Here is a 23,899-nt window from a genome sequence, read left to right as displayed (position 1 = left end):
GCTGTGAAGCCAGTAACTACGCTCCTTCACATATTCCCCACCATGGCAATCAGTGTCACCATGGACCCAAAGGCAGCAGAATCAATCAAAAAAGGACTGAGACCTCTGTGGGCCCATATGTAAGCTTTTCCTCCTTATAACTTGCTTATCTCAGGTATTTTTTTGACAGTGACTGAAACTGGACTGACACAAGCATTGTTTCATAAATCTAAGGGGAAAAGAAAAATATCTGTTTGGCCAGGAAAGTCTGTTGGCCACACTGGGAAGGATTCAGGCTTATTACATAGCTTAGATTCAGAGTAATAAAATCTACTTTTGAATATTAAATGATGCCTTTTTTTTAGCCCCAACTGATAATCAATCCTCTTACTGATCTCAGTTTGACACTACTTTATTTCAAAGGCTAAGGAAGTTCTATTTTTGTCATACTTTAATTTTAGTTGAAGATTCGAATTTAATTGAAAGTTATTTCTGGTGACCACAGATGGCCACCTTATTGGGAATAACTTATTTTTCACAATAGAGATTTTGAACTTAGGTTTGCTAACTTTTTTAGTGTTCAGTTGACTTCCTTACTCTAGTTCCTCTGCACATTTTTTGGTATGACTTCCAATTAATTTTAAACATAAGATCATATTTATTTATGAAAATAAGACTGGATAATTTCTGTCACATAATGCATTTCTCGTATGTCATATATATGTATCTTAAATATATACATATATTTATGGTCCTATAATGAGTAGAAGTGGTAACCATTGAAAAGAATATAATATTCAGAAAGAAGTTACCTAATTCAAAGAATGAATTACTTTAATATTTGCTATATTAAATCTTTTTCTTTAATTAAGACTAATTGACTACTCTGTGAGTGTCTTGTGTTATTATTTCTCTTCCCTATACCTGTCTGATAACATCTCACATCTCGGAAATGGCACACAGAGGTATTAAAAGGAAAAAAGTCTTAATGTATTTTAAAATGAGAATATTTGTGGTAAATTAAGAGTGATCAGAGGTTTTCACTATTATTGACACTAAATTTCTAGATAACTTATAAAATAAATGGGGTCTATTTTACCATGAATCTATAAACTTTACAACTAGATTCAAATAATATCAAAAGAAAATCATTATAGTATTTTTAATTATTTCTCAGAAGGGAAAAAATCTTGAAATATAGAAGCATAAATAAAGTTATAATTTATTGAGTATGGTTAAGTACAAAACAACATAGTATAAAACTGATCAGAACAGGATGGTGAAAGCATTTTAGGTCTTCGAGACCAGACAATAAGGAAGTCAACATCAGATTAAACATCAGATTTTATTTATTTATGAAAATAAGACTGTGGATAATTTCTCTCACATTATAATGCATTTGCCTTGGTGTCTCTCATTCTCTTCAAAATACTTGTCAATACCTTCACGTATGTTGATATTAAACAAAACAAAACAGACTAAAATCGCTCTGAACAAAGAATAACATTTCTTTATGTCAGCTGATGCTGTGTCTGATATTGCTTGTTTGCTGTCTTCAATCTCTTCTGTATTTACCTCTTCTGGACCAGTATTCCCTGGGATGGAGGCTTTGGCCTTTTCTTACTTCTTTCTTTTGTCATGTCTCTGGTTTCTTCCATACAGGTATATGGTAGAGTTCCCAGCCCCTTTCTTTGTTGGTTATGGTTCTTCTGAAGCATTCTGGCTAGGGATTTCTGTCTTCTCCAGCTTGCTGTTAGTCACTGAGGTGCAAGCAGGGGTGGTATAGGCTGGCCCTTCCCTCCGGGGGTCTTCACCACATTACTGTGTGCTGCATGGACGGAATTGTTTTGGGACACTTTCAGGGACAATTTAATCTCTGGATATTGGGTTCTGGTCAGAGGCATGATCCAGCCTGAGAAGATCCCACCAATCTGCTCTGGAGCAACAGACTAAGTCACTGCTGTTCCTTGTTCAGGTTTGTCCTGCCCAATACCAACATGTCATCTAGTTGGTCATCTCTTTCCTGAGGGATTGTCAGATTCCAAGCACTCACCACAAGTGGGTTAGTGCAGGTCCCCATGCTGGCTCTGTTCTCCTTTGGGCTTGCCAACCCCTGATTTCAGTGCAACTGCAGCTCCTGTGGCAAGCACCGTGACTACGAGTATGAGTGGCCTCAAGCAAGAGTGCCAGGACCATGAGTTTCACCAGCTCCTTTCCTTTAGTTTCTTCCTGGATAGAGAGGATTTGTCTCCCTCTGTCTGATCTTCTACAGGATGTTTTATTCCAGCATCTGAGCTGTTTCTCTCAGGGAGACTCCCTGTTTCACTGCTTCCTGATCCACCATCTTTAGCTCTGCCCCTACAACTGTGGAGTCATGAATCTTGTATAATTCCATCTATTATGTCTTTGAAAATGTGTAGAATAATTACAGACTATTTTGACTACAATGAAATTTCTCACAGCTTTTAAAATAGCCGAAATTGTCCTCAGACACTTGTAAAAGAATATAACTACTAATATTTTCATACGAATTTTAAATTTGTTACATATGTTATGGTTTGAGTCTGGGCGTCCCCAAAGCCTCATGCATTCATGAAGGTGGGATTCTACAGTTTGTGAATGACTCATGATGCATTGCTGGGATTATGAGTGTGAGTGCCACACCCAAGTAGATGTGGCCGACATACAATGTAAAAGAAGGAAAGCATCTTGCTCCTCCCTTCTTACTCTTTTACTCTTGTTGCTTGTGACCACCATGCATGGTTACCCCTTAGTCATGCTACCCTTCTTGGTAGCCAACTGAGTATAAACTGAGACCTCCACAAACTGTAAGTCAAATAAGCCTTTCCTTCCTTCATTTGGGTATCAGATATTTTGTTTCACCAATGAGAAAAAAATAACCAAGACAACATATAAAATGCTTGTTATTTCATTGATAAGAGCAATGGAGTTCACATGGTATGTTTTAGTTACTTTAAAGTATAGCCTGAAAAGAAAATAAAAAACAAAGATATTTATCTTACCTTTCCACCTAAAATCTGATTGTCAGGTAGAATTATATATGGGTTAGTGGATCCATTTCTTCTCTCTCACCTTTCCTATTTATAGATTTAAGAAAAAATTGGTACAACTTGTATAAGAAGAAAATGTCAAAAGGTTATAAAAAATTGCAGAGGAAATATTTTTAATGAGTCTTCTAGAATCCTGAAAAAAAAAAAAAACCCAGAAGTAATGTTACTGTAACAGAAGCAGATAAGGAAACCAGAGAGCTCAAGCTGTTTTCTAGTATTATTTCTATCCCTCTCTTATGCATAATTAGTGGTGGGGCAGTTAAGTTGTGAACTGAGAAAAACAACATATTTTCCAGACCTAGCTCCTAGCTCTGCTGCAGGCAGCTGGAAATGGTCTCCAGAAATAGAAGATGGCTGTAACAAACAATAAAATATAGTGGTGAGAGCCATGAAGATCTCTTTATTGTATCTGTCATAGCTGTGCACACTGATGGATTTATCAGAATGCCAGTGAGTCTGAAGACAATGTGTCACAAGCCGTGGGTGTGAGTAGTCCCAAAGGATTCATCTCGTCATTGGACAATAAAGAGAAATTTTAAATAAAAAGTTTTAGAAAATGAGGTCATCGTTCCTAATAACCTGGGAAAGATTTTGAATGCTAAAATATTTTGAAGCTGTGTGCTTCAATATTGCAAATTTACTACCTGCCTTTACCCAGCTCATGCCCTTTTCTCAAAAAGATACTCTTTGTTTCTCATGAATCAGGAGCACAGGGTTGTGGCTCTTATATTTAATTGTTTGATGATGTCAAAGACCTCAAAACCAACAGTGGTGAAACTGGCCTTAGGTTTTACATTTTAATGTATCTTTCCTTTCCAAGTCATCCATGAAAGTAAACCCCGTGTATGCACTGGTCAATTAATTATATAACTTTAGGTCTAAATATAAGTGTGTCAAAGAGGCACTTATAAATTCAGAAAATGTATTTTTCAGCCCAGCTGTTAGGAACTCTGTGGCCTAAAAGAAAGAATCATTATTAGTTACCTCAGTAGGTTGTTGTGAGATCAAGTAACTTTCAGGAAGTAAAAAATTATACTCATTCATTATTTTCTTAGAATAAATGTGTATTATTAATGCCAACATATTCACACTATTAAGTATTTCTGAGGGCAATGCATTGAGGTTATTACTGAAACAATGTATGTTTAATTAATTCTCCAAGTTATATAATGTGGTATCTAATGTGGAATTTAATTAGTTTTGGGGAATATAAGAGTGACTTTTGAAGGCATACTAGTGTCTTATTTTTTGTTTCTAAAAATTCTATGTTTCTGACCCTGGACCTAGAGAGGCCATTTAATTTCTCTAAGATACTAGTTTATTTTATAGGAGCTTAAGTGCCAAATTGGAGTAAATGATATTCATCTCCTTTCCAGTCTTACAATAACCTGCCTCATTAATCACATTCATTATGTGTTGAAATATTGTAAGTCAGGCACATAAATGGTCTTCAGACTTAGTATTTCCCAGTTTTCAATGTGTCTGAGTGGAACTGAAATGATTTTTATCACTGGCTACCTTGTCCACTTTATCTTCATATTGTGGATTCTATTACAAAGTACTCTCTATCTTGGTCATCAGGATTTTGGTTGTTTTGGCCTGAGGCTTGCAGAGACATGAGTAAATATTTCATCAGTCAAACTAACAACCAATCGAATCCTTTTTTTTTTTCTTGGTTTTCCTGTTTTTATGAAAGGCATGTCACAGAAACACCTGTAAACAATCATTGTCATAAATTAGACTATAAATAATTTAACAACGTTCAGAAGCATGGAAAGCTTACTGAAAGTAAAAGTTATCGAGATTCCAAGATTCCACCATTGTTCTACTGACAGGACCATTTATAATGTTGGTGCAATAAGCATATTAATAGTACATGCTATTACATATTAAGTAGTACAAGAGCAATGAAAACAGAAGCATTTTAACTATATGCAAATATGCTTCTGTGGTTTAGATTTAAGCTGTCCCTCAAATGTGTCATGTTTGGCAGGTAATTGGCACATGGAGGCACTATACTTCTTAGCAGGTTCATCCTTTGATGAGTGCGGCCGTTGAGTGATTTGTTAAGAGGCAGAGCTTGGTAGGAGATGATGTGACCTGGAATGTTGTATTTTTGTTCTCAGCTCCTCTCTTCTTTCTCTGCTTGCTAGCTTCCATGGAATAAGCAGTGCTCATTTGCCAGACTTTTCTATCATCACAATTCTTCCTTGGAGTGAAATGATTATGGACTGAATCCTCTGAAAACCATAAGCTACAACATGCCTCTCCTCCTCTAAGTATTTGGTGTCTTATATGGTGTCCCAGTGATGGTAAAGTTGATTAATAAAGAATATTGGTAGTGGGAGTGGAACCATTGCTGTGACTGTGCCTGATAATGTTTTTAGAAGTCTTTGGAACTTGTTTGCCCAGAGCATTTGGACAGATTTGGAGATGTAGGCAAAAATGCCCTAGAATGTTGTAAGCAAGTGCTTGATGGGTGACACTTGTCAGAGGTCAGCATGCTAATAGCAATGCTGATGGATTTTAAAGGGCAAGCTCAGCACTACCCTGGTATTTGAACTGGGTGCCAAGTGTGTTATGTTCTGGTAAAAAAAAATCCACATTTTAGTAATGTTCTGAGATTTTGAAGGTGACTGAGACTAAGGGCAGCAGATTAATTATTCAGTGCATCCCACTGTTTAGACTGTGATGTAGATACTGATGGCTACTTTTAGGCAGATATATAGAGACAGACAAAGATGAATTATCTGAAAAATTTCCAGTTTTTCCAGAAAGGATAAACATATAAAACTGGGCAAAGGAGAGTATGTCGCTGAATAGATTAGCATTGAAAAAGATACCAAGTACTTTGTATCAGGACAATAGAAAAGATGGCTTGAAAGTACCTCAGGAGTTAGCAAAACCACATACTCACATGCTGAAATGGTGAGAGACTTTAAACCTTTCTTTTGAGAAGAAAGCCTTTGGGTCTCTTTGTCAAGTAGAGTCACCTAGGGAACTGGTTTTCTAGGATTCACTTCGCCATGCTCAACTCTCTGGGCAGGCAGAGGCCAAGGTAGCCATGGACCAAACAAGTCTGACTATGCTCTTACTGGTGGTAGACTTTGTCATCATCTAAATGATGCACTGCTTTTTCAAACATATAGATTGCAAGAACTGTGGTGTTATGATATAATATAACAACAGAGTTCACAGTGAATGCTTGCTTTCACTAAGCATTTAGAAGAAGGCAGTGGAGGCCAAGCAGTATGCCTTTGAGATAGCAGTACACGAACATGTCAGGGTGAAGTTAAAAATGCTGTGGAAATGTAAGGAAATTACAGATGACAGTAATATGGTCTACTGAGGAAAGCCATAAGCAATGAGCAGAGCCAGCCCAAGAGAGATATCAAGCGGGCCACAATTCTATAGGGACAGAGCCACCCAAGTCCTTGGAAGTTCAACATGCCCCAGATCCTGGTCATAAAGCTATAATTTATTAATTTTTACCTTATTGTTTTTGGGGTTACTTGGGTCTGATTCCTTTCTATCACCTTTTCCCCTTATTTTGAAATGGAAACATTTACCCTGTGTCACTGTATTTTGCAAGTATTTAATTTCTTTTTGATCTTTTACAAGGGTTAACAACTAAAATTTTATCTTGAATCTCAGATGAAACTTGGACATGGACTTTTTTGGCACTGCGGAAACTTGTGAGTTTAGCGACTCTTGCATACGGACTAAATGTATTTAATATAGTAAGATTGGTATGAGTCTTTGGGCAGCCAGAGCCAAAATGTTATGATTTAGATCTAAGTCCCCCCACCAAATTCTCATGTTTTTTCAAGATGATTGAATCATTAGAGTGCTATGCTCATCAGTGGATTCATCCATTGATGAGATTAATAACAATGTTTATTAGGAGATGAAGTCTGGTTGGAGATTGTTCATTGGAAGCATAACCTGAAAGAATATATTCTTATTCTGGACTCCTCCCTGGTTTCTCTGCAGTCAAGATGCCATGGGGTGAGCAATGTTCATTTGCCAGGCTATTCCACCATTTCTATCTTGGATCCAAGTGATCATGAACTGAATCTCCTGAAAACCCTGAGCCAAAAAAACCCTCTCTTTTATACTGCCAGTGTTTATTATTGTGTCCTAGCATAGAAAAATGACTAGTATGGAAATGATGTAAAAATAGAAGCATTTTAAATATAGGAAACTGTGCACAGAAAAATTATAATCTACCTCAGAAAGACACCGTAGTGTTAATTTTCATTGTTTTGAATTTTGCTTTCTGCCACTTTTGTGATTGGGATTGTGTAAAATCAACTATTACCTAAATATATTTACTTTCAATAAATATGAATGAAGACGAGTTGCAGGCAAGAGTCTCAGTTCAAATCTGAAAGAGTCTGCTGGAAAAATTCTTTAGGGAGTTCACTATTTTTCTAATAAGGCTTTCAGTTGAATGAACGAGACCGATTCACACATAAAATGCATTCTTCTTTATTGAAATCAAGTGATTAAAATATTTATCTCACATAAAAATACTGCCCCCCCCCCCCAACAGCTAGAATAATGTTTGACCAAAAATCTGGATAAGTGGCTAAGTCAAGCTGCCATTAAAAAAAAAAAAAAACCAAAAAAACAGTTACACAGTTTTTCCCATACTCTTTACTGTTTTATCCAGGATACGTTAGACTTCCTTGGTTATCTCCAAGGTGGATTTACCACATAATGCATCAAAATAAATAAGACATAAGTATATTTTATGTTCTCAGTTTTTAACTCTTTCCTTGGTTTCAACTAAAACTCTCTTGAATAGTATTCTCCTTTTTTCTCCACCTCAGAGCCTTTTGGGAGCTTAATTTCCAATATGTTTAAAATGAAATATTCATTATTTTTCTCCCTTTTTGATGACTTTCTTTTATTAATGAAAATATTAATTAATCTAGGTATCTTGAAATCATCTATAAATTCTCACCCCTCATCTCTTGATCTATTGAAGTTCAAATTTATTTAGTCATTCAAAAATATTTAGTAAAACTCTTTTAAGGTATCAAATAATGTCAGAAACTGTAAATAACATAACAAAGTGAAATACAATAAAAAGATAATTTTAATGATGTTAAATGCCATTAAGAAAATTAGGATGGCTGAAGATTTTATTGGAGGGATCACAGATACTATGACAGAGTCAAGCAAGACTGGAATCAAGACATCTTGGAGTCAGCCAGGCAAACTTGGACGGAAGAATGCTCCGGTAGAAAGAATGAATTCTATGACCCTAGAACAAAATGATATGATAAAGACGCTGTATACTGCAAGTGAGAAATTTTTAAACTTACAATGACCTTGATATCAGAGGCATAATTTTTTATTATATTGGCTCAATTAAAATCATAGAAAAAGAGAAGTCTTCTGGATTAATTGTAGCTCTTTTTACTTAGCATTTACCATGGACCAAATGTGCCATCTGAATACACAATGGGCGATAATTTTATAGAATCAATAACTATCACAAAATAATGTACTCTGAAGCTCAGAGAATACTATAAATAATAAATATATAGTTATTGACACAAAGTCATGAGAAGTTCAAGATTTATGTCCATAGATGAATTAAAATTTATAAAAGAACTAAAAGGAAGAAAAAATTTCACCTATGAAGTAAAGATCTCACTTATGGATAGCAGATTTCTTTGAGAAACACAGGTATATTTGTTTCCTAGGGTGAGTGCAATAGCATATCAGAGAATGGGTAAATTAATAGCACAAAAAACTTAATTTTGGGGTCTGCCTGCAAGACCTGTCACCATGGGCCTGAGAGTGATGGGCGCCCACCAGCTGCCATCGCCCTTAACTCTGCTGCGACCACTGATCTGGAGGGGTGGTGGCGTAAAGTCCACCGCTGCCACCGCCACCACCACCACCACCACCACTGCCACCGTGCTCCAACCGCTGCCACCCAGAGGGGAGGTGACACAAAGTTATACAGTGCAGGCCACAGTGCTTGACTGATCCAGAGGGGAGGGGCCAGAATACACTGTCCCTATCTGCAACTCACTAGTACACTGCAGTGGGAAGGGTCATTTAGCCAGCATGATTCAGAAGAATTGTTACCAACAAAGAAAGAAACTGGGGCCTCCAGGAAGAAACAAAAAAAAAAAAATGGGAAGAAGAAGCAACAACAAAAAGTCCCCAGATTCCAACCCTGAGAATATTGACCCAGGCCAGGTAAATACAAACGAGAATGAGAACAGCGAACATGCAATATCAGACACAGTGCCAGTGGACATAAAGAGATATATTTGGGACCTCATAGCTGAGTTCAAAAGTGAAACATTTAGCCACATAAAGCAAGATATAAGAAAATTAATTAACGAGATACTAAGCACCCCTCAAGCAGACACAGATGGAAGAAGGGAGGAACTCAAACAAAGGAGAGAACCATTTGATGAAGAATATAAAGAATATAGAATACATGAAGCAGATTCAAAGAGATCACCAGGAAATTAAAAACTCTATGGAAAGATAGCAAATCAGCTTGAAAGAAACAAAGGATAGATTATCCAAACTGGAGGACAATTTTGCAATGTGGGAGTATGAAAGGGAAAACTTTTTAAAAGTAACAAGGAAACAAGCAGTAACAATACAAAGAATAGAAGATGACAAAAGGTTTTATAACTTGAGAATAAAGAATGTGAATGAAGAAGCTGGGGTACAAACAAAGGAACTATAAAGGTTATTCACAGAAATAATTAAGGAAAACTTCCCAAACATAGGAAAAGGAAATGATATTCAGATATGCAAGGCATACAGAACTCCAGCCACCTACAACCAAAATAGAGCTGCACCTAGGCATCTAATAATCAAGATCCCAGAATTTCAATATAAGAACAGAATATTAAAAGTTGTTAGAGACAAGAATCAGATAACCTATAGAGGAATGCCCATCAGAATGATGGCAGACTTCTCGACACAAACCATCAAGTCAAGAAGAGCCAGGAGTGAAATATTCCAAGCCCTGAAAGAAAATAACCTCCAGCCCAGATTGATATACCCTGCTAAACTGTCTCTAGAGATTAATGGAGAAACAAGATGCTTCCAAGACAAAGAGGAACTTGGGAAATGCACAACTACCAATCAAAGTCCATAGAGAATACTGCAGAGCATTCTAGAGAGAGAGAGAAAAGTACTAGGATTCCAGGATCAGCGGCAAAGAGGCTTCAATGAATGGAGCAGAACACAGAATGAAGAAGATAAGCAGACAACTGATGGCAAAAAAAAGAGCATAGCAGAAAGGAGGCAGAGAAGACTTTATTCAAAACTGATATGATTGATAGTATCAAGTCTGAGAGTATAGGCAACTACACTGAAGATGACAAGACTCAATGATACACATTCAGTTTGATAACTGCTGGTTTTTGAAGTTCTATGCTATATACAAAGTTGTGTTTTTATTAATACTCTTATGTACTGACATATTCAATTATACTATGTCTGATGATATAGCCAATTCTATTGGAGATAACAAGGCACAACACAGGAAGCATGGTAGAACTCTTTGTACAATGGTCTTATATGTTTATTTCATTTCATGTGTTTATAGGAATATATTTTGTTTTGCCTTGCTTTGTTTTGTTTCTCCCTCTAATATAGAAAGGATAGAAATACATGTTAAGGCTCATGCATGTGTAGAATATATAAACAATTTATGAGAACTGATCTTATGACACATGATGAAATGAACAGATTCTCTGAAGAAAAAGAGACACTAAAATGTCCAATGCTGATCCTGGAGTGTCATAATGTGAAACCCAGCAATAGTATTATTATTTATTGAGTGATATTAGCTTGCTTGAGTTTATTCAGTCTCAACATAATTGAAGAGATGGATAACTGTATGTATGTTTAAGTGTGTAGGATTGATAACCATATTTCTAAGTTTTTGTTGGATAGTTGAACAGAACTGGTTGCAGTCTCACTGTTTGAATCCCCACTTTATATACTCCACTTTAGTATCTTCAATAACTATTTGCAAGAAGACAATCTGGAATCATCAACTAGTGATTTCTTACTGTCTATTTTTTCTTTGAAATTATGTATTATTTTTACCCATTTTCTATTTTGTTTAGTCTTTCTTTAAATTAAATTAAATTAAATTAAATTTTAAAAGGCACTACAGTACCCAGTACTGATCACAGAGTGTCATGATGTGAAATTCAGCAATACTATTATTCTTTGTTCAGGATGATTTTAATCTGCTTTAGTTTGTTTAATCTAAACATAAATGAAGATATGGATAACTGCGTGTATGTTTAAGTGTATAGGATTGACATCCATGTTACTAAGTTTTTGTTGAATAGTTGAACAGAACTGTTTGCAGTCTCGCTGCTTGAATTCCCACTTTACATATTCCTCTCTTGTATCTTGAACAACTATTTGTAAAACGACAATATGTAAACACCAACTAGTGATTTCTTACTATTTATTTTTTTCTCTGAATGTATGTATTATTTCTACCTATTTTCTGTTTTGCTTAGTGTTTCTTTAAATAAAATTTAAAATAAACAAAATAAAACTTAATTTTTTCACAGTTCTGGAGGGTAGAACTTTGAAATCAAGATGGTAGCCAGACTAAGTTTGATCTGAAGGCAATCTTAGGGATTTCGTTGTTTGTTGTTGTGATGTTTCCTCCATCTTTATGTGTCCTTCCCTGTGTCTATTTGTGCGTTTTCATATTACTGTCAGTGTGAGACTATTAGTCATTGAAATTAGGCACTACTTTAATCCAATATGACCTCATCTTATCTTGAAACACCTGTCAAGATTCTATTTTTAAAGAAATTCATATTTTCAGGTAAAGAGGATTAAGAATTCAACATTTTCTTGAGGGAGGGGAAAGCAAGCAACATGCATCACTTCAAAAGCATTCTATAGAGTGAAAAAGGTATATTATAGATATTGAAAGAAAAAAATCACCAAACTACAATCATATATTCAGTGAAATAATCCTTCAGAAGAAAAATAAGTTTTGTACAGTGAGCAAATATCAAAAAACTGAAAAAGTAAGTTGTCATAAATCCTATCCTTCACCAAACGTTTTAGGGTGAGGAAAATTCTACATGGAGAAAGGAGGTCTGCTTGAGAAGGAATAAGTGAAGGCAAATGCCATATATTTAATCTTAACTCATATAACAGAAACATCACAATTCCAGCACTACACTGGATAGTTCTCTCTCTCTCTCTCTCTCTCTCTCTCTCTCTCTCTCTCTCTCTGGTTCTTTTCAGACAGGGTTTCATTGTATAGCTTGGGCTGTCTTGAGCTCATTCTGTAGCTCAGGCTGGTCTCAAACTTACAGTGATACTCTTACCCCAACCTTCCAAGTGCTAGGATTACAGTTTAGATAGTCCTTTGAAGATAGAACAGTCTTGTTTACCTCTTGCTGTAAGATCAACAAATTCTCTAAAATCAGTTTTCTTTTCGGTATCATAGCTCCATGCATGCAGGATCCTCCTCTCTTCTTGGCCTATGGATTTTGGGTTTAGTAAACCAACACAATGATGCTAATCAAACTCTTATTGTTTTGCTGTAATAATATCCTATTCTGTAACTCAGAGGCCTTCTGTATATCTGTGTGTAAGCTGGAAGGTTATATTGCTGGTTTAGTAGAAGTTCTGATGATTCTAGTCCTTTTCAGCGCTATCAAGTCTATTTAAATTGCAAAAAATTCCTTAGTGTCAATTTCCATTTCTTTTTCTTTAAAACTTTGATTATATATCAGGCTTCAAGCTGGGTATGTTGGTACACAGCTATAATATCAGCACTGTGAGAGAGAGGATTGTAAGACTGGGTAACTGATGGAGAACCTTGTTAGAATTAAAAATAAAATAAAACTGGGGTGCAGTTCCATATGAAGGTCCTGGGTTTAATTCCTAGTGCCAAAGGGAAAAAATTGGATTGCTTACTGTATTTCAATAATGTCTCTTTTTTCCTCTCCGTTTCTTTGATTCTCTATGTAGGATTATCTCATTTCCTGATTTTCTAATTTTCATTATGCTTATCTCAGTATTAACAATAATTACTTCTTTTAGTTTTTATTATGTTTTTAGTTTTTAATATCAATAATTATACTATCTCCTAGTATAATTCCAATGTATTTTAATATCTTCCAGCCATTTATCAAAGCCTAACTTACATTTTGAATTTCATCTTTGGTTCCTTTAAATTTATGTATGTGTATTTTATACTAGTCTCTGCTGATTCTTTTGCTTGAATTATTTGAGATTTCATAATATGTTTTCTCTGCTGTGTCTTTTTCATGGTGACTTACTCAGGTGTTTTATAAACTTGGAATATAAGTACCTGTTTAAACAAGCATGAGTCAGTGAAACTATTTTTCTAAAAAGTAGTTAAATTTGAAATTACTCCTACTTAAAATTTTTTTAGTCAGGTGCCATGGAATATTCCCAGTTTAAGAACCTGGAGATTAATTACCATTAACTCAAAGTAAGCATTATTCAGATTTTCAGGGAGATATCTCCCTGCCCTTCAGTCTCTGCCTCAAACCAGAGACCAGAAGGAAAGTGAAAGATTTTTTGGATGCGTACTTTTTTCAAGTACATACATGTTTTTCAAAGTTCATTATTTGCCTGAGACTGTAGCTTTGAAGATTTTCTTTTTTACATAGTCTCCTATGTAGTCCAGAATGGCCTTGAACTTGCTATGTAGCCCAAGGTGCTTTTAACTTCATGGAAACCCTCCTTTTTTAGCCTCCAGAGAGCTGGGATTACACGGTGTGTGCCCCCATGAGACATGTTTTTCTTCTCATTGGCCTGAGTTATGCATCTGATATTATTCTTAATTGCCCAGTTATAGTTGCATTTGTGAAAGTTCACTACTGCTGAGTTATTCTCCCCTCTCTTGTTTCCAAATTCTACTCTCTGAAAAAAAAAACACAATGTGCATCTCTTATCTATATTTCTAAGCATAGAGTAGCTGCATAAATTATTTGGAGTTCTTTTGGTGGGACATTTACCTCCTGTCCTGACTTATTAATTTATTGAATTATTTATTTCAATATGAACTCAAGGATATTTATTTTTATAACTTTATTAAAATCCAATACTTTATTTTGTTGTTCAGATTGGTCCTGGCTAAAGCTGTGTGTTAGTCAGCTTTCTAGCACTGTGATAAAATATCCAAGATAATAACTGAAAAAGAAGAAAGGTTTCTTTTGTTTCAAGGTTTTTGAGATTTCAGTTGATGGTCATCAGGCTCCATTATTTCTGGATCTGAGGTAAGGAAGAATATCACGGTACATGAGTATTGTGGAGAAAAACTGCTAATTCATGGTAGCTGAGAAGCACAGAAAGAGAGAGAGAGAGAGAAGGAGAGAGAGAGACAGAGAAAGACAGGGAGAGAGAGAGACAGGGAGAGAGAGACAGGGAGAGAGAGACAGGGAGAGAGAAAGAGAGAGAGAGAGAGAGAGAGAGAGAGAGAGAGAGAGAGAGAGAGAGAAGAGAGCAGAGACAGAGACAGAGACAGAGACAGAGACAGAGACAGAGACAGAGACAGAACCAGAGTGAGGGAAGATAAAATATACCCTTTGTAGCCATCCTTCTATTGATTTGCATCTTCCAATTGCTGCCCCTTCTACCAGCCCACTCAGCTATAAACTCCCAAGCTGATGTCCTGATTATTTAGTCAGTTCCCGAGGCCCAACTTCAGATCTCCGCTGAGATCAAATCTCAAGCACTCAATACATTGTATCTTCTGGACTGAACTTCATGTTTAAAATATACTTGCTCCTGATATACTCCTTTTTTCTTTTGGAACTACAGGGTACTTGAAGATCTTTTATACTTCCTGCCTCAGTATTGGAATTATCCATTTCTCCAATGAGCCCTGTTTTTCTTTATTGTCTAATATATTAGAAACCAAGATCTAGATATTAGGTATGCTCATAGCTCCTAAGGGTCAGTGACTTTAAGATCTTTCAGTTGAAAAAGCCAGAAAATATTTATGTACATATTAACCTGTATACATCGTGTTTGGGTGAACTATTATGTACATATATTCATGCATATAAAAATACTTGTATATATATCAATTTTATATTAAACTGTCTACATTAAGTTAAATATGAGTTTATACTACCTTCAGCTTATTATCACTTACCACATGACTCATTCTAGTGGTTTCTCTCTCTGTTCATAAATTATTTCCTGCTCCAGAAACAGCAAACCTTTCTCACATAATGCACCATCCATTTACTTAATTGTTTAGTTGCACCATATGTGGACAATAGACTCATAATTAATCCATGCCACTGTGGAGTAAAATTTATTAGCAAACTCTGGTGCTTATTTATATATAATATCTTTTGCTTTTTATCTTAAAAATACCACTCATTTGCAAAGTCACAGAGGCCAGCACCTTTTGTGCCTCTCCTTTTCAATGTGAATATTTCAAACAGTTTTAGCACACTTAGAAACCTCTCCTATATTCTGCACTTCACCTTGGAATCCTGTAGCCTCTTAAAGCTTTTCATTATTATTTCTTATCCAGGGTACATTAAGATGCCCAAAAGCTTTACAGTTTTGACAAATGTATAATGTTGGGTATCCTCCTCAGTAGAATCACATAAAATATCTAACAGTCTCTTGTGTTTCGTCTATTTAACCCAATCCTTCCTCTATGTGCTGACCATCACTTGTTAAAAATTCACATTATGTACTGTAGAGTATAAATCTTTAAAATAACCTTCTTAGTCATAGTTAAGAGTACTTATATATTTATATTAAATGACCTTTAGTTCAATAAAAATATAAACAGGAAGAATATGATTTATGTATTTCCTAGAAATATATTGCTGCCTAACAAATCATCTAAAACTCAGTAATTTAGAGCATTATTTAAAAATTTATCTTAAAGAGAAAAAGATAAAAATTATTCAAAACAAAACAATAATACAAATGGATAATAATAGAAGAATAATAATGGTTAATACACTGAGTATTATTTTCTTTAAATTAGTTATTTGGAGTACAAGATATGGGCATTTAATTGTCCAAGCAATATAAGCATAAATCTTTCTTTTCAAGAACTAAGCGAAATTGCTCGTATAACTATGTTAATTACCATATATATTTTTGGTTTCTTTCTTTTTTTTTTTTTTTGCTTTTTTCTTTCCTTCTTTCCTCATTTCCCTATTCTAGTTTGATTTTTCTTTTGACGTTTTCTTCCACTTTACAACATCTGTTGCACATTATGGATTTTATTTGCTCTTCCAGCTTCTCACATTAAGGAAACAACAACGTTTACATATATGTATCTGGGTTATTTCACTTATAAGTATAGTTTTAAGTTACATCCATTTACCCATAAAAGTCTTCAGCTTATCCTTCTTTATGACCTAATATTACCCTATTGTATAAGTGACCACATCTTTTGAAGTCATTCTTTGGTTGATGGGCACTTGGGTTGTTTACAAAATCTAGCTATAACAAATTGTCTTGCTATTAACAGGGGTGCACATATATCACTGTGTTTTGTTGTTAATTCTTCAGGAAAAATACCTAGAAGGGGAATATCTGGATCAAATGGGCCCTCCAATACTGTTTTTTTTTTTTTCCCCTTTTTTGAGGAATCTTCACACTGATTTTCATAATGGTCCCACAAGTATAGACTCTCACCAACAGCAGAGAAGGGTTCATTTTACCCACAGACACTCTATCGTTTATTATTGGTTGATTTCTTTCTGGGGTGAGATGGAATCTCACTGTTGTTTTAATTTGTATCTCTCAATTGACCAGTGACATTGAACATTTGTCACATATTTATTTGCTGTTTGTATTTCTTCATCTGAGAAGTGTGTATTTATCTCAGATGCCCATTTTTGGATCGGATTTTAAATTTGGGAGGACAGATCTTTTTTAAGTTCTTTATATGTCTCAATAGCAATCCTTTGTCTGAGGAACAGCTGGAAAACATTTTTTTCTACATTGTATGTCAGCGCTTCACTCTGTTGGTGATTTCTGGTTGCTGTGCAAAAGCTTTTTAATAAGATGGCATGGATTTTTTAAAAATTTGGTACCAGGAGTTGAACCCAAGACTTTGTTCTTGCTAGGCAGGTACTTATGCCACTGAGCTATATTTTTGGCCAAGGTTTTTAATAAGATGAGATGCCAGTTGTTCATTCTTTGTGATAGCTCCTGTGCAATTGGGGTTTTATTCATAAAGTTTTATGTATCCCAATGTCTTCAAGAATTTCCCCTATTCTATCTTCCATATTTAATGTTTAGATCTTTGACCCCTTTCAAATTTATTTTAATGCATGATGAAAGATACACGTCCAATTTTAATCTTTAAGACACGTGCAAAGTCAATTGTTCCAACACTATTTATTAAAGAGGCTATCTTTCTTCCAGTTTATGTGTTTGGCATTTTTGTCAAAGATAAGGTGACTGAGTGTTTCTGGAGTTATTTTTGTACCTTCTCATCTGTTTCATTGATCTTTGGGTCTGTTTCTTTGCCAGTATCATGCTATTTTTTTTAAAAATCACATTAGCTTTACAGTATAATTTAAAGTCAGGATTGTGGTGATCTCTGCTTTGTTATTGTTGCCCAGAATCGCCTTTGCTATTCTAGGCCCTGTCTGATTCCAAGTGAATTTTAGGATTGCTTTCACTAATTCTATGAGATGTTGCATTGGAACTATGATTGGAATTGCATTAAATCTGTATAACAGTTTTGGAAGTATGGCCATTTTTACTATATTGGTTCTTTCTATCCAAAAGCAAGGGACAGCTTTTTATTTATGATATTCTCTTTTATCTCTTTTTTCAGAGCACTGTAGTTTCAATGTAGGGGTCTTTTATATCCTTCATTAGATTGATTACTAGATATTTCCTTTCCTTGGGATGCTATTGTAAAAGGTGTTTCCCCCCTAATTTCTCTCTTGGTGAGTTTGTTATTCATATACTGGAAGGATATTGATTTTTGAGTGTTGACTTGTATCCAGCTATTGTACTGAGTTGGCTTATTAAATCTAACAGTTTTTGATGTGGCCCAAAAAGACAGCCAGGAAGAAGCCAACCCCTTCCTGTGAGCCAGCAGCAGAGATGCATCCCACGTAGAGAACCAAGAAGAAGCCAACCCTTTCTTGAGAGCCAGTGTCAGTCATGGGCCAGACCAACCCTTTCCTGTGAGTCAACAGCAACCATGCATCCAAGGAAAAGAACTAAGAAGCCAACCCCTTCTTATGAGCCAGTAATAGTCATGGGCAGAGCTAACCCCTTCCTGTGGACTGGCTGGTGCACAGATTGAAAGACAGCAAGTGCTGAACCCTCCTGCCCACCTCTGTAGGCAATGAGCTGATGCAGAGAAGCACAGGTTGAGATGATAGTCACTGAAGTCAATGAAGTTGATTAACTGACTTTGCATGCCTAGGGCCAGTGGTCTGGGCATCTATTTGGAGGATGGTGCTATGCAATATGGTAGCTGTAGGGGACTTCTTCTGAAAGTGGTAGCCATTGTTAATTCCCTATTATCTTGTTTCAAAGTCCTGTATCATTTTCATTGTTTTGTTCTAATCATTATTCTTTTATTTCTTTCTTTTGTCTAGTTGCTCTGGCTAAAGTTTTCAGAACTGTGTTGAGTAAAAGTGGAGAGGGTGGACATACTTGTCTTGTTCTTGAATTTAGAGTGAAAGCTTTCAGTTTTTGTCCATTTAGTATGATGCTGACTGTTGGTTTGTCATAGATAGCTTTTATCAGATTGAGATAAAGGCCATCTATATCAATTTATGTAGGTTTTTTAAAATCATGAATGGGTGTTAGACATTGTTAAAATTGTTTTCTGCATCTATTGAGATGAACATATGGTTTTCATTCTTGACATATGTTTATATGGTATATTACATTTATTGATCCATCTATGTCAAACCATTCCTGCATTTTTGGGATGAATTCCACTTGGTTATGGTACATATTCTTCTTAATGATTTGCTGCAGTCTGTTTGACAGTATCTTACTGAGAATTTTTGCATATATGTTCATTAAGGAAATTGGCCTGTGATTCTCTTTCTTAGTTATATCCTTTTCCATTTTTGCTATCAAAGTGATGCTTACTTCCATGAATGAATTTTGTAGTATCGATTCTATTTCAATTTCATTATAGAGTTTGAGAAGTAAGTAGTGGTGTTAGGCGTTCTCTAGATTTCTTGTACAATTCAGCAGTGAATTCATAAGGGCCAGGGCTTTTCTGTGTTAGTAGGTTTTTAATTACAACTGATAATGGTTGTAATGGTTGTATCTTCCTGATTCAACTTTAGTAATTCATGTGCATCTAGGAATCTGTCCATTTCTTCTGTACTTTCCATCTTATTAGAATATAATTTTTCAAAAAAGATGAAGAAGATCTTGATTTCTGTAGGGTTCCTTGTGATTTTTACCCTTTTCATTCCTATTTGCATGGATTTGAGTCCTTTCTTTCCTCTTTTTGATAATTTGGAAAAGGATTTGTTGATTTCTTTTAACCTTTCAATGAACTAACTCTTTCATTCATTGATTCTTTTTTTTATTCTCTGATATATTAATTTCTGTTTTGATCTTTACCATTTCCTCCCTCATACAATTTTGTGGCTCTGCGTGTTCTTCTTTTTCTAGAAGTTTGAAGTTCAATATGAAGTTGTTTATCTGTATTTGTTCTGTTTTCCTTATATAAGTATTTTCTACTATAAATTTCACTCTTAGGACTGCTTTTACTGTGTCCCATAAGTTCTGGTATGCTGTATTTACATTAGCATTTAATTGTAGAAACTGTCTAATTTCTTCTTTACTTTCATCTGTGACCCATTGTTTGTTCAAGTATGTGCTATTTAACTTTCACCTGGTTAGGAAGTTCTTATGGTTTTTTTTACCATTGATTTCCAATTTCATTGCACTATGGTCTCATAATATGGAAGGAATAATTTTAATTTCTTTACATTTACTTAAGCATGTTCTTTGAGCTAATAAGTGATCTATTTTGGAGAACAGCCAATGTGCGGCTGAGCAGAATGGGTATTCTGATGCCTTGGGATGGAATACTGTACATTTCTACTAAATCCATTTGTTCAAAAGTTTGGTTCTGTTCTAATATTTCATTGTTGATGTTTTGTGTAGTTGATCTGTGTATTGTGACCATAGGGTATTAAGAACCTTCAATATAATTGTATTAGTGCTTATTTGATTTTTCATATTCATTAATATTTGTTTTATATAGTTGAATTACTGGTATTTGTTGCACGTATATTAATGATTGTTGTGTTTTCCTCTTAGATTGTGATTTTCTTTGTCTCTGTTAGTCAGTCTTGTCTTGAAATTCATTGTCTGCAGATTGAATAGCAACCCCTTTTTTTTCTAGGTTCCCATTATATGGAATATTGTTTTGTATCGTTTGACTTTTAGCCTATGAATTTCTTTTTGAATTAAATGTATTTCTTGTATGCAGCATACCATTGGATCTTGCTTCTTGATCCATTCTGTGAGTCTGTGTCTTTTGATTGATGAATTGAGACCATTAACATTTATACAATATATAACAATATATAACTGATATATATTGACTTATCTCTGTCATGGTATTTTCCTGTTGTTGGCTCTCCCCTCCCCCCCCTCTGTTTAATTGTTTGCCTTGCTTGGTAAATTGCTTCTGTTGGTGTTCATGAAGCTGTAATCCTTGTTATCTCTTTCTAGAATGTCCTTCAAAACATTTTGGAGTGCTTATTTGGTGGCCAAAATTTTTTTCACAACCACCACAACAAAAATCAAATGAGAGAGAATTAAACAAACAACCCAAAAAGTCCATTTTCAGGTTTGTTTCTGCTATCAGTGGTAGACAATGTATAGAGAAAGAGTCCCAATCTATGATGATCTATCCTAGCAATCCAGCAGTAGCTTTTTCACGGGGTAGTAGATAACCTCAGTGAGTTTTCACCTTCTGGCTAAAAAAAAAACCTCATTTGCCTACAACCATCAGAGTACCTTCTGTGGGCCTGAGCCAAGCTGGGAGCTACTAGATGGAACCAGTTCTGAGTGCAGCCAGCTCTATCCCATATGGCTCCAGGCTAATCATCTTGTGTGGGATGACTGAGCCCTCAGCACTCACCCAGTACACACTGCTAGTCAGTGCACACATCTGCTGCTCCCCTCAACTCCCATTTCCCCGCCATGGAGTCCTCTGAGGTTGTCTGCTGTCACCGTGTGTCTGCAAGTTTGATCTGCTCCTCTTGAGTAGGGGAGTCCTGCCTCAGGCAGAAGGTACCCCAGCTACCTCCTTATTCATTGAAGTTTCTCTCTTCACTATTTCTGTGGGCTTCAGCTCATGCTTCAGATCCTTCTTGGGTCTGGAGGATCTACTTCCCTCCTTGTTGTCTTCCTCACAACTATATTATAGCATCTCGATAGTGAGTATCAGAGGCTCTTTCTCTGATGCTTGCCACTCCACCATCCTGGCGCTCCCAGTAATTTAAAACATTATTTTTTTTTCTTTTGTTGGTTCCTTCTCTCAAAAATCTATAACTGGGGTAAGGCTCTGTAAGCAAGTTTTACCTCTGTTCCTCCACTATATGATCTTATTTTATCCTTGTGATGAGTAGTCCATTTGCATAATAATGTTGTTTCATGAACTTTTTAAGAAATGTGTTCATTGTGATAAATATTTATTGACTACTTATTATGTGCAAAGCATTCTGTTAAGCCATGTGATGAATATAAAAACCCAAAGATAAAGATTTTTTTTTCCTGGATTCTGAGGAGTTTATCAATCTAGGACATTTATTTTTGATGGAGATTTAAATGGTATAATAAACAGCAATGCCTGAAGCATGATAAAGCAGTAATTCTTTTACTTTTTAATCTGATATAAGTGATTCAGGGTTAATATGGTGGATCCTCAACATGAGAGACCCAGATATCTTCCAGCTGATTGCTTTAATGTCTCTTTATCAAAATGTTTCACAACACTCATCACATCTGCATGATGAAATGCTCTGGGGAAGAACAGGAGAAAACATCTTACTCTCTTGAAACTCATGGCATGAGGTTGCTTGTATAACTTTTTTTACATTCCATTGCTTAAATACTTACCACATGATCACATCTACAGAAGAGCATTGAAAAGCAATGTTTATCTGAAAATAACTAAAATCCAATCAAAATTTGTATTATTAAAGGTCATAAGAGTGCAAGTTCAAAAGAGCTGTACAACATTAAATAATGATTACGGCATGTAGAAAAATATATGTGTTATAGTTTGTGTTGGATGTTCCCTCAAATCAGTCTTGGGAGCAAGCTCCCAGAATTTCTGATTAATTCATGGTCCAGTGCTGGGATTATGAGTGTGAGTGCTACCGCTGCCCTAGGGTAGATGTGGCCTATATACAGTATAGGGGAAAGATACTGTCTTTTCTCCATGCACCTCCCTTTTTGCTCTAGTTGCTTTTTTGCTTCTGCTGCCATCCTCTTGTTGTTTTTGCTATCTTCTGTTGCCCCTCTGCCATGCCACACTGCTTGAGTGCCAGTTGAGCATGGACTGAAACCACCGCAAACTGTGAGCTAAATAAATCTTTCCTTCCTTTATTTTGGGTGTCAGGTATTTTTTTCTCAGCAACAAGAGAAAAGTAACACATAATATGATACTTGTGAGACTGCTATAAATAATTTATTGGTAATTGAAAAAAGGAAGAAATTAATTATAAAAGTTATGGTAGGAAAACTTAAATACTTGCTTCTGAATATTTAAGGCTGGTTAAAAATTTGAAAGACTAATTCTGACCAAAGCCAGAAAGACATAAAGTTGAATTTTGGTTGAGCAGACACTCCTGTCTAGTTTGGACTGGAAGTAACTGAAGAAACAGACAAAAAGTCAAGTGAGAAGACAGTTGTAGATGACTGAACTTTAGGATACATTCTAGGATAAGGTTTCATATGAACATTGGTAAATACATGACGCATACTAGATTATTAATAAATATTAAATTTGTTGCTTTAAATAGTTTAATTCTATACTTACTATGTGTGTTGATTTTCTTAAAGAAGTGGCTAATATAACCTATGTGGAGAAATTACTTCTTGTGTAGGAGGATGGTAAAGAAGAACAAATTGCGTATTATAACATGAATTAGTTTTAGTGTTTCAAGAGAGAAGTTCATCAGTTGTGAACTTGAAAAAAAAGGAGAAAAGATTTAAAATATGCAAAAAGAAAAGCAATGCTTCAATACTAGACAATTCACACTAAAGAATGCTAAATTGCCCAGTTTTAACAAAAAATTATAAGATACCAAAGAAATAGGAAAATATGAACCATTCAAGGGGTTAAAATTAATCAATAGAAAGTATATTTAGTATTGTGTTTTAGCAGACAAAGATTGCAAATCAGTTATTGCAAACATTTTAAAAGATATAAAGAAGGATGCACTGGGAAAATTATAAGAAAATGTTGTTGCAGGCAGCTGAGTTAGTTAGAAACACTGTAGGCAGTATGATAGGGATAGGTTCTCCAAGTAGCCAATGCAGAAGCCCAGATACCTTGTAATATGGGGGAAACAGACACCTCCTGCTGTGGGCCAGGCCTCAAGACAAAAGATCAAGCAAATGCATCCATATCCTAAGGACTGATATTCTAAATCATTTCCTATTACCCTGAGCAAGTCAGGAGTCGCCATCACAACTCTTAAGGAAAGAATTACTGCTCCCTAAGATTGCTCGCTTTCTACATGACTCATTTCTCCATTTGTCCTCAATTTAATCAATTTTACCTGAACTATTAATCTTTTTGGCTAACCATAGTTCTGTCCCACCTTTTGCCCACCTGC

Source organism: Cavia porcellus, unplaced genomic scaffold, assembly GCF_034190915.1.
Source record: "Cavia porcellus strain 051 isolate PalLab524CR breed Dunkin Hartley unplaced genomic scaffold, mCavPor4.1 scaffold_2, whole genome shotgun sequence".
Taxonomy (NCBI): Eukaryota; Metazoa; Chordata; class Mammalia; order Rodentia; family Caviidae; genus Cavia; species Cavia porcellus.
Note: the sequence above shows the minus strand (reverse complement) of the source record.